The sequence below is a fragment of the Martes martes genome, assembly GCF_963455335.1.
Source record: "Martes martes genome assembly, chromosome: 7".
Classification (NCBI taxonomy): domain Eukaryota; kingdom Metazoa; phylum Chordata; class Mammalia; order Carnivora; family Mustelidae; genus Martes; species Martes martes.
In genome coordinates, this window is record NC_137894.1 from 50,819,653 (window position 1) to 50,825,085 (window position 5,433).

A 5,433-nucleotide genomic window follows, 5' to 3' on the forward strand; every position below is an offset into this window, starting at 1 on the left:
AAATCATTGTATTCTACACCCGAAGCTAAAATAATGTAGTATGTCAACAACACCTAAGAAAGAAAGAAAGAAAACAAAGGGGACCCAAAGTTTCAGATACTTCTTTAAATGTCTTGCTTAAAAGAAGCCAGAAAATTTCAGCATTCATATCTGCTTCTGGGAACATCTGCTAAAAATAGTTTGAAATACTCTCAAGGACTAGAATGGGAGGTATCTCTAGAACTTTGGCATTTCATCACATACTCTGTTGTCTCTGCTCCTGGGACCTGTCCAACATGAAGTGGAATTTACTTATCAGTGTTATACTCGAAACATAGACCTGATTTGGAGAGCCTGTTACCAGAGAAAGGGAATAACACTCTTCAAGCCATGGAGTGAGACACCAGGAGAACTTTTTTTTTTTTTTAAGATTTTATTTGTTTATTTGACAGACAGAGATCACAAGCAGTCAGAGAGGCAGGAAGAGAGAGAGGAGGATGCAGGCTCCCTGCGGAGCAGAGAGCCCAACTCTGGGCTTGATCCCAGGACCCTGGAATCATGACCTGAGCTGAAGGCAGAGGCTTTAACCCACTGAGCCACCCAGGCGCCCCGAGAATGAGAACTTTGATGTCATAACTCTGACATTGACAGATAAGACTTCAAAACTCAAAAAATGACTTCAAATATTCAAATAAAATAGAATAAAAAAGAATAAGAAGATAAACAAAAATCTTGCATTTCAGCTAAGCTGGTGATGCTATAGAGATTGCACCATCATAGGGGTAATCTGTTTATACAACAAAGTAAGTAAGTGTCTGCTCTAAGAATAGCATGAGAGTATCTGATCACCATGGGGAAACTGGAGTCCCAAAGGCCAATCAAGGGGCTCCTGAGGGAATATATCTTAGGGATATAACTAACAGTTCTCTCTTATAAATTCTCATTTTCGGAATTCACAGGAGACTATATCCCCTAGGAGGAATCAGACACAGATTTCAGAGAAACATAGATAATTCTCTTGTTGTGCAGCAAATATGCCAATTTTGCTCTAAATTAGTATTGTGTGTCCAGCAAAGTAATCACCCTCTCTGGGTTGCTCTCTACCCAGGATGCCATGCCCTCTATCATGCCTCCTTCTGCTGTAGTGAAAACAGAAGATTCAAGTCACACCTGCCAGATCTGTAAGGAGGTAGGTTCAGAAGACATACAAGTATAGGACAGTTCTTAGGGGTCCCTTTTAGCTCTGCCTTCTTTTATGTGGTTGTGGAAACAGCAGCACCTCCCACTACATGAAGAATATAAGGAGGTTCATCTTTATAACTCAGAAGGCTGGAAATCAGGGAAGTGAGAGAGATGAGGATGAGGAAGTATGAAAAGTCCATCCTTACTAACTAGAGGTAGATCCAGTCAGAACCAGGTCTGTGGGGGAAATAGCATGTGAGTGAAGTGACATCTGGTAAGGACTGACAAAGTAGCTGTGTGGAGCAGGGCAGAAAAACTTCAGCTCTCCCTGACTTTAGCCATGTTTGACTCTGACACAGAGCAGATGATCAGGTATCTTGAGGACAAAGAACATGACTGAGCATTCCAGGGTGGTGGGTTCACTCCCACATGGCTCACAAAGCCTTGTAAGTCTCATACACAATGATCAACAAATACTTCCTCCCTTTACATCTCTTTCCCGGTGGTTTCCTTGGGTTATGGGTTTTTCTGAATTCCTGCTACAGAGGAATTAACTCACAGTTTGGTTTTGCCAGTCATGATCTAGTCACAAAGAGGAGCCTTACAGCGAAGTGTGATGTGAAAAATTCTGAATGACTCCAATGCCTTGTGTCACTAATTGCAATCATCAAGATCATTCGCAAAGCTATGCACATTACACATATAACATAACATGCCCATAACAGCTATGGGCATTACACTGGAAAGAAATGCATTTTATAACTAATACATAAATAAATATTCCTAGCTAGAATACTTTTACTGAAGGCATCTGGATCTCTATTCTGCATTATATTTTATGAATCAGTATCATCACTCAGTCACGTCACTTGCATCATTTAGGCCCAAATGATGACTGCCCCTCACTAATGGAAGGGATCCTAAAATAAATGAACAAGACCAAACTACTAACAACAGAATTGTAGGCAATCTCAGAGGCTTTGTTTTGCTTTTCTCACCATGGAAATCACACAACATCTAAGTCTCAGACAAGCAAGTTTTCACAAAGATTCTCCTTCAACTTCCCACAACAATGCTGATCTTCCACATCTAGAGTAGGATTGGGGTGACAGAGGGGGTGAAGAAGTGGAAGGGGAATCTTTGTCCAGAGGGACAGTTTATGGCTCTCAGCACTGTTCTTGGTTCCCAGAGACCTCTGCTTAGGAGTATCTGATGTTTGTGAGCCTCTGCATCTATCCATAACCAGAAGAACAGAGGCCTTCTAGGACACTTAGTGACACTTCGTGACACTTCAGGCAAAACCCTCAAAATCCTTAAATAATAGACCAGATATATTGCTCAGGTTTTCTACCTATAATTATAGATTTAACCTAGACCAAGGTTTTACAGAAGTATTTTAATTCATCAGGTAGAAGATGGAACTGATATGAAAGCCATTTTATGTCGGTGTCTGGGAGTTCAAATTTTCACTGAGTTAACAAACCACAATGAACACTGAAGAATAGATGGTACGTGTGATGCCTTTTGTCCAGTTGCCAGATGACCTTAAAACACCAACACTGATCCAGAATAACAGTGAAATGCATAAAGATTTGTGTGTTGTTACCTTTCTCCCTGTTATGATGCCTAACATTTGTGTCTCTAATTCCAAAGACTTAAGTAATTGAAATTCTGTGTCCAATAACAAGGGTCTATATCTCTTAATCTATAGATAGAAATACTTGAATTTCATACCTAGTTACGTTTGTGAGTACTGTCATTTACCTTCTCCAAGCTGCTTGTCGCAGAACATGAGGAAATTCTGAAAGAGAAATGAGAGAATACAAAGTTTCAAAGTCTGATCATACCAAGCACTCTCCAAAGTTCATAGTCTTCAGCAGTATAGTTATCTTATTATCTAATGGAATAATAGAATCTGAGGGAGCTAGGGATCTCCACAAAGAAAATAATCTTGAAGATGAAAGAATAAGACCATCTTTGTCATTGTCACTTTTCTTCTCCACCCCTTAGGAAGCCATGAATAGGTCAGGAGTTAGCACAGTGACTGAATTCATACTCCTGAGTTACCATGCTCCAGAGAGGTTCAGGTCATCCTCTTCATGCCGTTCTTGGTGTCCTACATCCTGACACTGATGGGGAATGGGATCATTGTCTGTGCAGTGAAGCTGGATCCAGGCTTCACAACCCCATGTACATTCTGGGGGCCAGCTTTTCATTCCTAGAGATGTGTTACATCAACAAAACTATTCCCAATATGTTAAAGAACTTTCTATCTGAGACCAAAACCATCTCTTTCATGGCTTGTTTCTTCCAATTCTACTTCCTCTTCTCCATGGGCACCACTGAGACCCTCTTATTGCCCCTCATGGCTTTTGATCGTTACCTGGCCATCTGCCAGCCTCTCCATTATCCTGTCATTATGAACAACCATCTCTGCATGAACCTGGTGGCCCTGTGCTGGGTCACAGCTTTCCTCTGCTATCCGATCCCTATCTATTTTATCATACAACTCCCTTTTTGTGGCCCCAAGACCATTGACCACTTTTTATGTGACCCTGGGCCTCTTCTGGCCCTGTCCTGCCTCCCTGCCCCTGGAATTGAGCTTTCTTGTTCTATATTGAGCTCTCTTATTATCTTTATCACTTTGTTCTTCATCCTTGGGTCCTATACCCTGGTTCTCCGAGCAGTGTTGTGTGTCCCTTCAGCAGCTGGCCGACGTAAGTCCTTTTCCACCTGTGGTTCCCACCTGGCTGTGGTGTCTCTCTTCTATGGATCCATCATGATGATGTACATCAGCCCAACCTCTGGAAATCCAGGTGGGATACAGAAGATTGTAACCTTGTTGTACTCATCAGTGACCCCACCTATAAACTCACTGATCCTCAGTCTCCAGAACAAGGACATGAAAGCTACCTTGAGAAAAACTTGTATGTGCACAGGAATTAGTCAGAGCAAATGAGAACTCATGAGTGGACAAAGATCATAAAATTTTTCCTCATTTCTTTCCATGTAAGCGGTCTTCATTTGTACCTAGAGATGCAGACTCAGAGTGGTCTCTATTCATTTGTACCTAGAGATGCAGACTGAAATTCATCTATTTTTGCCTAGTTAAATATAGGAGAATAGTATGCCCAATTAAACTAGATCTTGCCTTCAAATCAGAGCTTGATAGATGGTTACTTGAATTAAGTGACCTGGATGTCTTAACTTTGGACTTTTCTACCCTCACCTCCAATAACTACTTGCTTGTTATCTGTGGTCACTCATATAGTCCTTAACCTCATAATTTTTTTTTTGACTTTTATTACCTGAATCCATTCTTACACTTAATTTTTCTAGTCAAATGATCTCTACTTCTAGTAGAAGAGCACTCACACCTTTTTGCTCATGTTAAAGGAAATTAGTGCCAATCTGTAAGTCATAACTGAACAAATTTTAAAAAGTTTTTTTATTTTATTTTAATAAACATATAATGTATTTTTATCCCCAGGGGTACAGGTCTGTGAATCGCTAGGTTTACACATTTCACAGCACTCATCATAGCATATACCCTCCCCAATGTCCGTATCCCCACCACCCTCTCCCGTCCCCCCTCCCCCCAGCAACCCTCAGTCTGTTTTTTGAGACTGAGTCTTTTATGGTTTGTCTCCCTCCCAATCCCATCTCTTCATTTTTTCTTTTCCTACCTCCCCCAACCCCCCCGCATTGCATCTCCACTTCCTCATATCAAAGAGATCATATGATAGTTGTCTTTCTCCGATTGACTTATTTCGCTAAGCATGATACCCTCTAGTTCCATCCACGTTGTCGCAAATGGCAAGATTTCATGTCTTTTGATGGCTGCATGTATTCCATTGTGTATATATATCACATCCTCTTTATCCATTCATCTGTTGATGGATATCTAGGCTCTTTCCACAGTTTGGCTATTGTGGACATTGCTGCTATAAACATTTGGGTGTACGTGCCCCTTCGGAGCACCACGTTTGTATCTTTAGGATATATACCCAGTAGTGCAATTGCTGGGTCATAGGGTAGCTCTATTTTCAGTTTTTTGAGGAACCTCCACACTGTTTTCCAGAGTGGTTGCACCAGCTTGCATTCCCACCAGCAGTGTAGGAGGGTTCCCCTCTCTCCACATCCTCGCCAGCATCTGTCATTTCTTGACTTGTTAATTTTAGCCATTCTGACTGGTGTGAGGTGGTATCTCATTGTGGTTTTGATTTGTATTTCCCTGATGCCGAGTGATGTGGAGCATTTTTTCATGTGTCT

The 5,433-nt window shown here is 41.3% G+C and overlaps 1 pseudogene across 1 annotated transcript; it reads left to right on the plus strand.

The window, feature by feature from the left end:
• Positions 1-3,177: 3,177 nt before the first annotated feature.
• Positions 3,178-4,120, plus strand: LOC308346796 (olfactory receptor 11H6-like; annotated as a pseudogene). Its single transcript has one exon. The product of its transcript is annotated as an olfactory receptor 11H6-like (transcript).
• Positions 4,121-5,433: the final 1,313 nt, after the last annotated feature.